At 31.9% G+C, this 12,721-nt stretch overlaps 1 non-coding gene across 1 annotated transcript; it reads right to left on the bottom strand.

Annotated features, from left to right (window-relative positions):
* Nucleotides 1–11,404: 11,404 nt before the first annotated feature.
* On the bottom strand, nt 11,405–11,513 carry LOC143409096 (U6 spliceosomal RNA). Its single transcript, XR_013092604.1, has one exon. It is a non-coding gene; the product is annotated as a U6 spliceosomal RNA (small nuclear RNA).
* Nucleotides 11,514–12,721: the final 1,208 nt, after the last annotated feature.

The following is a 12,721-nucleotide window of genomic DNA, read 5'->3' as shown; positions in this document are numbered from 1 at the left end:
TATAGACACCTATAGAAAGAAGAAGATGAGAATATACATGAAGAAAAGCCATGCCCAAATTGAAGAGAGAGGCCTCAAAAGAAACCAGCTCCATCATGTAACATGATGATTTGAGTTGGGATTCTGGAACTATGGGAAAATAAATTTTTGTTATTTAAGCCACATGGTCTAAGGTACTTTTCTATGGCACCCCTAGAAAACTTATAGGGTATCTAAAACTGAAGAGAAATGTAAGACTATGTTTCATTAAGAATACTAATGAAATAATTTTTTAATGAAGGAATGCACATACTCAACGCATTGCATTTTTATTTATATATTGTGGGGCTTACCATGTGATTGGTATATATATATATTGTTGCAAGATTCCTTGATGTACTGGGAAACTAGTAAGACAAAGTTCGTTTTCTCATGAAGCTTACATTCCACTGGTAGACAGCCAAAAATTATGAAGAAATAAAGAGCAAATGTATTTCAGGTAGAAATGTTATGGGAATTAATTTATCTATAATAGTTGTGAAGTACTCTAAAGACTTTTGAGATAAAACCATATAGTAAGAAGGCATGTAAAATGTTGGGGAAAAAAATCTTCCAGAAAGGGTCCAGAAGTTCCATGATAGGGGTGCTATTGGAATATATAGTTGATGGTGGAAAGGACATGGTAGCTAAAGCATAATAAAAAAGGGGAGGGGTGTTGGGAGTTGAGTTTAGAGAGGTAAGTGGGATGTAGGTCCTGTAGAGCTTTCTATTTTCAGTGAGAGATTTAGAGGGATTGTAATCTGGGGCATAAAATTATGTAATTTGAACTTTTAAATTTCACTCTTGCCTGCTCTTTAATTCAGGTGAGCAATGGTCACTTGAATAAAAGTTTTAGCTGTAAAAATCTTGGAGAGTAAATAGATCCAGGATGTATAGAAGAGGTAATGTCAATGTAACCAAGAACCTGAATGAAGATTGTGGGGAAGTACAGTTTTGGTACCCTCGTAGGAAACATACACAGTAAATTTTCTTTGGGTTCTGGAGAGTTGATTAAAAATTCTGTTTTTGTTTGGTTTGGATTTGAGGTGTCCACAAAGCTCACATGGGAGACAATGCAAGAAAATTTGGAGGAGACATAATTGAGTTCTAGCTTTAACCTAATTAGTGAATTAATCCCATGAGTGGTAACTAGAGGCAGGTGGGATGTGGTTAGTGGAAGTGGTTCATTGAGGGGATGGCCAGGGGGTATATGTTTGTATCTCTCCGGTGGAGTTTCTCTTTTCCTCTGCCCTCTGATCATTATGTGAGCTGCTTCCCTCCGCCACACTCTCCTGCCATGATGTTCAGCCTCACCTCAAGTCCCAAGGAATGGAGCCAACTTTCCATGGACTTAGACCTCTGAAACTGTGAGCCCTCAAATTAACTTGTCTTCTTCTACAATGTTCTGGTTGGATCTTTTATTCACAGCAGTAAAAAAAAAAAAAAAAAAACTGACTAAAATGATTTGCTATATCTATCTTTAGATATTAAATCATGGAGAAATATGAAGTAGATATAGGACATACAAACATGGAAGACAAAAGGAAGGTGGAGTTCAAGCCATAGATCTGAATAAGATCATACTAGTAGAAATTGTAGCTTGAAAAGAAAAACAGAGTTTAAGAGAGGCTCAGAGACACAGCATTAAAAACTAGCAAAAGTACCTGAGAAGAAGCGATCAGTGAGTTGAAAAGAGGATCAGAAACATGTGGTGGGTGTTTTAGGAGCTTAGAAAAAGTTCCATCAAGAAGAAAGGAAAGACAACTATGTTAAGGGGTAGATATTGCAACTTTTAGAACAACAGTTTCAGTGAAATAAAAGGAAGGATTAAACTCACCTGAGCTGGGTAGGTTCAGATGAGAACTAAAAGTGCAAGAACAGTTTTGATAATATCTGAGAAGTTTTAATAGGAAAGGGAGCCAAGAAAAATGAACAGAAGCTAGTAGCTGGTGTGAAATGTGAGGTTATTTAAAAAATTATGGAGAGATGTTAGGCATTTTGTTTATTGTTTTGTTTAGCTGTTGGAAATAATTGAAGAGTGAGAAAACACGATGATTGTGGAGCAGTTAATGGATGAGAAGGAATGAGGGTCTTCATCCCATGTAGGAAAAAATTGGCTTGGATAACAGCAGACATCTTCATGTGACAAGAGGAGTGACACACTATCTGGGTTTAGAAGCGGATACATGAATGTGGGAAGATAACATCAACTATTGTGATAAATATTTTAAATGATATTTGATGTAAGATCTTCAGTGTAGAGTAGTAGGGCATAATGTGTTTAGAGATAGAAAAAAAAGGTGTGAAATGGTCATTTAAGAGCTTAGGGAAATGTACTGGCATGTTCACATGTGCTAAGTGCTCATTTGAGATTTGTAAATATAAATTTAAAATGAGATCAGTTCACACAGTGGAGGAAAAATTTTTCCAGCCATAGACAGCTGTTGAGGAGACGGGTGGGTGAATGGCTGGATTTCACTATGGTTGGAGGTTTGCCAGCAAGTAGGTCAGAGGGTGAGGAAATGCAAGGAGGATCAGACTTCAGCAAAGCATTGGTCATAGTACTGCATAGTTATCCAAGGAATCTAAGAAATCTTGGCTGTGTAAAAAGGGAGGTAAGGACAGGGGTGTGGAACACTGTGAAGAAAAAGATGGACTTGGAGGGGAAACAAGTAGAGTTAATTATTGAAAATTTGTGAAAGGCTGACATGTAGCTGGAGCAGATTATTTCAGTAATTGAACAAGAAACAGACTGTGGTATTGAAATAGGATATTTTAACTGCTGATTTTTGAAGTAGGACTGATAAAGATGGACACAAACAAAAATTTTGGATGGGTCAATATTAAATTTCCAAGAACAACTAGAGTAACAGTGGAGAAATTTGTGAGCTAATTACTAGTGACAGTAATGGATAACAAGAGCTGCTGTATGTCTTCACTGAAAGTGTGAGGAATTCCTTAGATCTTAATAAAGTGCTTTGACCTTTCCTGAATTTGCAGTCTGATAAATTAGGTTTTAGAGATAAATAACTTATTTATCACACCCCTGCACATTAATGATCTATTAATGTGGAATGATTTTGCCTATAACATCAGGATGTCTGAAAAGATGCTTCTGATAAAACCTGAGAATTATTGGCATATATATAATTTACTCATCAGTCCAATTGCTTGATTGACTTAATAAAAAGTTACAGTATTTCTCATAGTGGTCTAGAATTTGCATGTTATTTGGAAATTTTGTTTTCTAGTTTACAACAAAAGTTCAAGTGGTGGAATATAAAACATTTGAATGATTTCTGTCTAGAGTACAAAGTTCTCCTTAACAGATATTTTTTAAAAAGTGGTCAATAAGCTAATAAATATTTGTACAATGCAATCAAATAAGTATAGCAAGAAACTTGAAAAATCATATTAGAATGCATTTTACATTAAAGAGTAAATTTGAATCACTCATAAAATATTTATCCTTTGATTTAAAAATATATACTTGAATCATATGAAAGTAGGCTCTGAGATAGAGCTAAAAGTGAAAGGGAATGATATATTATGAAAGAGAAAATCAGTAGTGCTGGATTGTGAATGCCACTGTATAACATTTCTTTCTAAAGGAATATGAAAAACTTGTACAGAGCATATTTGGAAGGAAATTTCATTTCCTGACTGGCATAAATATCGACATGACTTATTTAACATTTTACTTTCATACTTGACAAATGATTTATTTTCTTTAAATAACCAATAAAGATATTTACAGATTCCCTTTTAAAAACATGGCTTTTTTTTTTTTTTTTTTTAAGTAGGGGCATATTCTTAAAATCCGAATAAATGGAACCTTTCTGTACATTACCAAACTTAAATCATAAAACTGTAAGTAGTATGTGCGCCATCTATTGGCAAAAGAAGCACAGTGTAAAAATATCATCAAAACCATGGTCTAAGGGCTTTTTAATTAAACAAGCATTATTTTATGACACATAAAGTGATGTTTCATTATAGCAAATATCCCAATATATCCACAGCAAAATCGGGTTTATTGCTATTGTGCATAAGTCCAATAAAAAAAGACATAAGATCAGGACTTGGTACATCATAGATTTTATCTCAACTTTCTGTCAATATGAAGTATAAACTTGTACCTTTTGTTTAATTTCCAACATACCACTTTTCATATATATATGTCACCTTTTATGGTGTTTCCCATACATTTTACTCTGAAATGAGAGATGCACAGGAAACCCGGATATAAGCCCTAGAAGTCATTAAACATAAGACCTTATCTTTAGGAACATAGAAATTACTAAGTACATTATAATTGAACATACAAATGAATTGGAAAATTATAAAGCAAAATAAATTTTCAAATTTTTATCATTATACTTTCCTCCTTGCTCAATTTAATTATTGGCTTTTTGTTTTTACAGTTGCACAGTGTTCATTGATTCTCTAAGTTTGAAAACTTCTTTGTGAAGCAGAAACAAAAGTGGAAATTAAAGATATTTAAATTAAAAAAATTAGTTACATTTTAATTTAAATGTTAAAAATGGTTAGAAAAATCACTGAGTTTTATTATCATTTTAGTTTGCTTTTGCATAACAGTTATTTAAATTTCTCTTGAACAACATTGTAAACAAAATTAATACTCTTTCTTTTATCCATTTGAAGAATAGTAACATTAGGAACTGATCATGTCTTGTATTGATTATCAGGAGGGCCACTGAAAGCAAGCAGTTCATATAACTTTTAGGAACATTCGTATGTTTTAATTTAAAAAAATGATTTTCCCCATAATATATCCTTGAGATATAATAAGTAATTCATTGGGAGAGTAAAATCATGTTCAATATTTCCTACAGTGTTGCATTCATTAACAACTGAATATAAAAGTGCAGGTGGGATTATTCAACAGTAATTAAAGCCCCAAAGAGTGTACAATTTAGGCACCATGGTCATAATGTTTATGGTACATTCTTTGTCATCAGAGTTGAGATCCTTAGTTGCAGGGTGAAAAGCCTAAATGTCAATCTTACCAATTTAGAAATAAAAATGGAAAAGCTAAATTAATATAAAATCAATTTATAATTTCACATCTGAATATACTTAACATAAAATAATGTGATGCTAATATACTTTAAATAGTAAGAGAAATTGATTAACTTTTTATTATAGTTTTTTGGATGTTATTGTAAGTGGTACCTCCTTATGATCTGTACCAGTCACTTTGTTGTCTAAAATATTTGATTTCTTTATAAATAATAGCACTCATGTACTAAAATAAAATAAAACAGAACAGAATAAGGAGATGCATGCTGAACTGTTTTTCTTCAAATTCTTAAATATCTCATGTGAAAAGAAGACATGGAAATATCTCTATTCTTTTTTCTAACCTAAACAATTAAAATTTTATTACTCGACTGTTTTAGCCATTAAAATATTAATGAGTTAACAATGAGGGCCTCCACGTTTTTCTTGGAGGACAAGGGGATGGAGTTTATTAGGTGAAGGTGACAACATTTGTAAGGCTCCTGAGTCTTTACACACTGTTCAGTCATCACGTTGAGCCTGAGGCATAAACACATTGAGTCTTTGTGTCTAGATTGCCTGTTCATTCTGTGATGTTAAAAATCATTTCAGTGCAAATTTAAACAATTTACCAAGATATATATCCAGAACTCCAAGAATATGCTTGCATTATCAACTTGATAGTCTTTTTTGTTTTGTTTTGTTTTGTTTTAAAAAGAACAAAGTAAGAAGTGAAAAGCAACACAACTTTAGCAGGTGAGTTTTTCCTCAAGACTCCACTAGGTCTTGTACGAATGTCTTAGGATCTGAAGTTTGAAAATCCATTTATTTATTCAGCAAGATCCATTTACTTGCCACTATTTGCAATATTAAATTGATAATTTTAAATTTTTTATTTAATTCACTATAATATTGTTTCAGCTTATATGAGCATATGAAGGAATTGATAAACAGCAACTTGCAAAATACAAAATATTTTCCTCAATGAAGGGAAATATAAATACTTATTTGGATTTGTATGGAGTGTCAGATAAAGATATAAGATTTTTCTTTGAAATTATACTATACTGATTATGGAATCTTTTAAATTTTTGAATTGTTGGCACAGCCAGAATTACATTTCCTCTAGCATGGTATCCTAGTATGAATATGTCTACCAAGAGAACAAATATCAAATGTCCCATCTTCCTCATAATAGATCAAAATAAGAAAATAGAGTATTTTAAAAAAAACTCACCAGAGTAACTTACAATGTTTTCATTTATATCACCTAATAAATAAAACAGGAATATTAGGCGAAGAAGGCAATTTAAAAGGACATTTACACAAATGACAAAATACTATTTTAAATGAATAAGAGTCTGATGAAGGTGCAAAGGGATAGGTGCAAATATGGAAATAAATTTTTCTTTTCTCTTTGCACCTTCACCTGGAAAACTGTTATAATTAATAGGATATCATTTATTTTCTCATGTGTTTCCTTGAAGTTTTTTCTTTTCTTACAATGATACTGCAGACACTCAGGAGTCATTTGTTATTTAAATTTCCTGATTTCAAATGCTCCATAACCATTTGAATAAATTAATTTTTGAGTCAAATTTATCATGCTGTTCTCAGTCTGATTTTTTTTTAAGATAGAAGTATTTTGGCTACTTTTCAGTTATTCAAGCATGAAAGAGCCACATTTTTAATACTCTCAGACATATTTGGAAAGATTTTCCATCCTTGGTTAACTCAAGCTTAAGTACAGAATGACAGGCTATCTGTGTACCCATCTGTTACCAGTGCCCACAATTCATCTCAAGAGGCAGTTGAGGATAGAACTAGGGTAGTGCATGTGAATTAATGCTAGAAGACAGAAGAGCAGCAGGGATTCTCAATCTCTCTCCTTTCCCTGTAAGATGAGACTTAGGAAGGGAAAATTACTATCAGAAGTAAGGGACTGTGGTAGGTTAATTTCCGAATACAATTTTGCAAGGAAGGAGTAGATTTAGTAGAAAGGAAGTATAGATAAGAAGGAAAACGGTAATGAGTTAAGATTTCCAGAAATCAGAATTAAGTTCATTACTATCCTGAATTAAGTAATGAATTAAGTTCATTACTATTAGAGGCTTATAGTGCCTCTAATATCCCCAAGAGGCTTTAGGAAGAGACGGGATGTTTTGTTGGTAACAGTCACTGGGGGAAAGGAGCTACTGTCATTATTGCCTGAAGGATAGGGATGACAGTTAGTCTGCATGGGAAAAATCCCTTTCAATAAAAGATTGTCCTTCCCCAAATTCAGCAGTGCCCTTGATGGAAAAGACAAAATAAATGTCCTAACCATTCTTGATTATTTTAAAATTTCAGGCTTCTCCTTTCACCATATGGCAGATATCAAATGAATAGCAACAAGGACTGGAGCCTTTCTAGAAGGCAAACCTTTTTGGCCAGCTCATATAACAGCAAATATCATACACTGTTAACAACCAGACAAACTGACTTCGTGTTTAATAGATGCTCACTATGAGGTTGGTGACCCTTTTCATTTCTTCTCTGAAGGGCACAAATAGCAAGAAACTGTTGATCTATATGTCCTGGAGCTATTCTTATAGGGGCATGTAGAGATCCTCTTCAGACTGAAAAAAAAATTATGCTGATTGTGTAGCAAAACATTTTGGACAGAAACCATACAATCTCTCAACAGCTGAGGAAGACTTGGCAGGACAGACAACAAAATAAGAGAAATGACTTTCCTCTCTTAAGATAATCATATTGAACTTTAAGCTCTGTGTGGCGAAGGACCTTACTCTATAGTTCCTTAATATTTCCTGCAGCATCTAGTAAAGTCATATGTACATTGTTAATATTCTATGAGTGTCAAGTCACTGCTAGATTTCACCAACTAAAATTAGATATTTAAGCCATAATGATGCTGTTATTGTTTAAATAAGTAGAAGATTTTATATGGGAAGTAACACAAATGGCTTGGCATTCATTGGGATTAGAAATCTCCTTGAAAGTCAAGAGATAGAAGATATTATGAATGTATTAAATGAAATAGAAAAATAAAAGACAAAAATTTGGGGGGCAATATCTATCATATTTTCTGTATATAGCATGGGAATCAAGTGAGGACCCAAGTGTGGGACAATCCATTATGAATGCTATTGACAACATACTGGCTTACCATCAGTATTTTTTTCTGGCAATGGTTTGAGGTGTAAGAAAATATCCTAATAAAATGATATAAAATGGAAGGGGAAATATTTTATTTCTCTTAATCATTGGCACAGGAAAATCTTGCATATAGTTTCATACTCATTGTAAGCACATATGTGAAGAATAGTAAAGAAAATTCTTGAGGTCAAACTTAAGTTGGATGCTAAGAATACATTTTTTCAATTTGATGATGCTCTCATTGCAAAGGAGAGTAAGACGTTTTTAAAATAGAAAATCTTTTTTCAAATGGCAAGTTTGTAGTTAACTTCCAGCTAATCTCAATCCTAATAAAAAAAAGCAGCACATATTCAGTGTATAATAGGATAATTGTGTAAATGAGGGTCTTCAGTTGTTGAATTTTCCTTTCTACTTTCTTCAAGTCTCTCAAAATTTATTTTGTCTGGGAAAAATTAAAACAGTATCCATAGAAGGTGGTAGTTATTTTTCTCATGAAAGTAACGCCCTGGATAGATCTTTTAGGAAAAGATTAACTAGATTATAATATGGTTTCTCCTCACTGAAAGTACTCCCTTTGAGATGAAGGAATTAGGAGAGTGTTTCCAGCTGTTGGCAAATTTGATATGTGGTAAGGATTAATTTTCCCAGGACAATTAGAGGAGCAAGCTAAATACATTAAAGGAGCAAAGGCAAAATACTAGGAAAAATAGATTGCATATCAGTGTCTATTAAGAAACATATGCCCCCTACTAAAATGTGAGGTTTTCTACTTTTCTTTATTTAAGAATCCTAATTGCTTCTTTAACCTGGTTCCTAAATAATAATAAAAAAAGATTCCTGCAACATAATTGCAAATCATTTTAGCCTATAGGTGACATAGTTAAGGAAAACTTTTATTGTCAAGCTTTTGGACAAGGTAATCAATAAATACAAAATATTTATTAAAAGCCTATGTGATACAAATCTAGAAATTTAAAATATCTCAGATATTGCCTCAGCCCACAATGTTCTTGTACTCTCACTAGGGAAGATAAATGCTTTCTTTTAAACACTTTTTTAACAATAGCAAGGGGAAAACAGGGATGGTAGAAACTCTTACTACATCACTGTTGCCAACATACTGTGTTTTTATAATTGAAAACAGTATTCAATGTTTTGTAATCATAGGTTTAAAAACAAGTTTCCTATCAAGTGAGTACAGAGTCAAGAATTTAAACAGTTAACTCTTATTTATTTACTTTGCATGGGATTATGGATAGCTTAGCACATGATAACCTGTTTTAGAAATTTTAACAACGAATTATAAATCTCTGCTTTGGCAACTCAGCTACTGAGAGTTTTCCTTAGATCTAGTCTGCTTTAGTCATGCTAAATCCACACTGAGTGCATAAGCCTGATTTTTCCTATTTCCCAAGTAGTTCAGAAAAACAGAGCAACTTCTAATCCCCACTCCTATATCACCTACTGCTAAAATCATAACTTTGTGATTTGTTTATATTTCATCTAGATTGATGGAGAGGAAATGAAGGAGGAGAAGTAATTGGTGATAAAGTTGAAGGGAGAAATTAGGAAAGGATGAGATCAATCAGAAAAAAAATGGAATGTAAGAAGAACTCTATAAAAATTCAAAAAAGTACACAAGAAAAGCTATGAACCTCTAAAATTAAATCATAGCAATATTTCATCTGAACTTTTTGAAAAACTGGCAATTTTTAAAAAATAACTGACTTACTTATAAAGTCTTTCTCCTCTCCTTCATAAGGATTTTGGGTCACAGATTCTTTTCACCTATTGGTTGGCATGTAGGAGTTGACTTATTAAGGAATGCAGAGCATATCAGTTTCAAAGGCAAAACTGGATTGAAGAGTACTAGTTCAGTCTAATGTTTTCATTAAATTTCTGTGTAAACAAAAATTTACCACTCCTTGGTTAAGATTAAGAATGATGGGAAAAAATATTCTATTCTTTAACCAGTTCATTAAATATGGAAATTAAAAACTCCTTCAAAGATCAGTCACTATTTGGAATCTTTGATTGATTAGTAATTTTCTAAAAAATAATGTAAATATCAATCAAGAAAATTTGTTTATCAGTAGTCAACTTTATTATAATACATAATTATATTAATGCATTCATTTATAGAATTATATGTGAAAGGATAGTATTAAAGTTTATGAACATAGTAATAGTTATATGGAATTGTATCTTGTTAGAGTTTATATAAATGTAAGACTTAAAGAGAAACAGAATTGTGAATGTATGTGAGATGTCATAATGTTGCTTTTTATGTTTTTTCCCCTCAAATGTTGTAATACACAGAAAACAAAACTTGCTAGCATGCATACACACACATACAAACCTACACACACTGTGTGAATGTATCAGAAATGTTTTATATATTATATATATATACATATATATGTATACATATATATCTATATATCATAAAGAAAGTATAAGATCCTCTATTTGAAATGATATGTTTAACAAATTCTTTATAAAGCACATTTTCTTATTGGTTAAAAGGATAGTGAAACTATTATTATATATATGCAATTAAGTAAGACTTTAAAGTGTACTATGTATACATTTTGAGTATATAATTAGGATTCTCTGATCTTTCTCTGCCATCTAGTGGCATAACCAATGGTTATCCTCTTATTGACTTGGAATTACAGATCTATGTCATTCAGCAGAGCTGTGAATAAACAGAAGTGGAAATTCAAGGTATGTATTATATGGTATTTATACATTACCTTCTCTATAGTGTTTCAAATGCGAAACTTCAAAATTAGAATGAGCTGGGTAAAGCTGTTGCCCTAAAGTCACAATCTCTCAAGTCAGGCACTAAAGGAAATAAGTGTGAAATGTATGAGCAAGGTTTAAGAGTCAAGTTAATTATCATGTTTTGTTTTGATATTTATAACTGTATAGACCTTATGTTGTAGGAGTTTTTAAGCACTGGTATGCACACTGGCTCATTTTAGTGTATGGCACACAACTTGAATAAAAATGTTTATGATGCATTTGTTACTTTAGCCTTAGCTTTAGAAATGAATTGCCTACTTAAAATAAAAAAAAAAAAGAACAAAAATCAAAAACTGCATTTGACGAGATTTGGAAGCCAAGAGTTAAACAGAGTGACTACTGGCTGCATATTCAGACTCTCCTAATGGAAATACAGTCTGCCTTCTTCTTCTTCTTTTTCAATATAGAACTCTTCACAAATTTGTGTGTCATCCTCTCTCAGGGGCTATGCTAATCTTCTCTGTATCATTCCAATTTTAGTATATGTGCTGCCAAAGCCAGAACACTCTGCCTTCTTGAGGGAGGCGGGCTTCTAAGCCAGAGCAGGTATAAGTAGTTTCAAAATAAATTACAAGAGAAAGATGTATATTTCTAAAATAAAACGCATTGAAACATAAAAGTTCTGCAGTGTATAATACTTTAAATGCTCATCATACTTAAGGGCATTATTAACAAGTTAATTCACTTCTGTCTGTCCTATGAAAAGAAGCTTATTATACACCTCCCACTTCCTTCCTCACTCTCTTTCAACAAAGTCTGGTAGATATGAAAAACTTACTTGATCTTTATCCTAATCTGTAGCTAAAATATATGGCAATAATTTCCATGCATAATTACTGAATTATATTAGACTTTTCTAAAATATAAAAATCTACTGACAATATCTACCTCAAATAAGTGTGAGCCTAGATTAGTGTCTGTAAATAAAAACTGTATATGTACATATTGAGAATTGAAGTTCCATGGAATCTATACAACTAAACATCACACATTATGCAAAGGGAAGTAATTCATTATAAAAGAAACATAAACATGCGGCTTTGACTTACATAAAAAAGAATGACTACACACATTGTAGATTCATTATGTATTTTCTCCAGAAAGGTCAATTTACATTTATATTAATTTCTATACTTTTAATTAGAAAAATGACTATTCTATGTAATTGGAATTTTAATACTTTTACATCTTGTGTGATACTATGAAACAAAAATGCAATTTTTATAAAAGTGTGGATAAAATGCTCATTTTCATAGGAAATAATCTACTCTAACTTTTCTAGGAAAGCTTTATGGTGCTTATGAGAACCCCAAAAGTTCAAATGCAGATGAATTATTATAAATTATGCAGTGGTTTCCCAAGAAATATAGTATGAAAAATTTTTAATTATGAGTAAGTCAAGGTCAAAACAAGAATAAAATCATTAATTTGATATTTTTCATTTCATGCTTAAACATATAATTTTATTTATAGGTATTAGGCTAGGTACACACCTAGTTGAGGTAGATATTGGGTCAGTAGGCTTTTATATTTTGCAAAGATCTAGTATAAGTTAATAATTATTCATAGAAATTAATATCATCCAATACATCATATCTTTATTGGCAGATATCTAAAATATGATCATTATTTGTAAAATTATGTTGTAGAGAGATTGTTTTCAAAATCATATTCCTCATTTATATTATGTACTTATTATTTTATTTCCCCCACC

The sequence above is a fragment of the Callospermophilus lateralis genome, chromosome 10, assembly GCF_048772815.1.
Source record: "Callospermophilus lateralis isolate mCalLat2 chromosome 10, mCalLat2.hap1, whole genome shotgun sequence".
NCBI lineage: Eukaryota > Metazoa > Chordata > Mammalia > Rodentia > Sciuridae > Callospermophilus > Callospermophilus lateralis.
The sequence above is the reverse complement of the archived record's forward strand: the minus strand, read 5'-3'. Positions and strand labels throughout refer to the sequence as shown.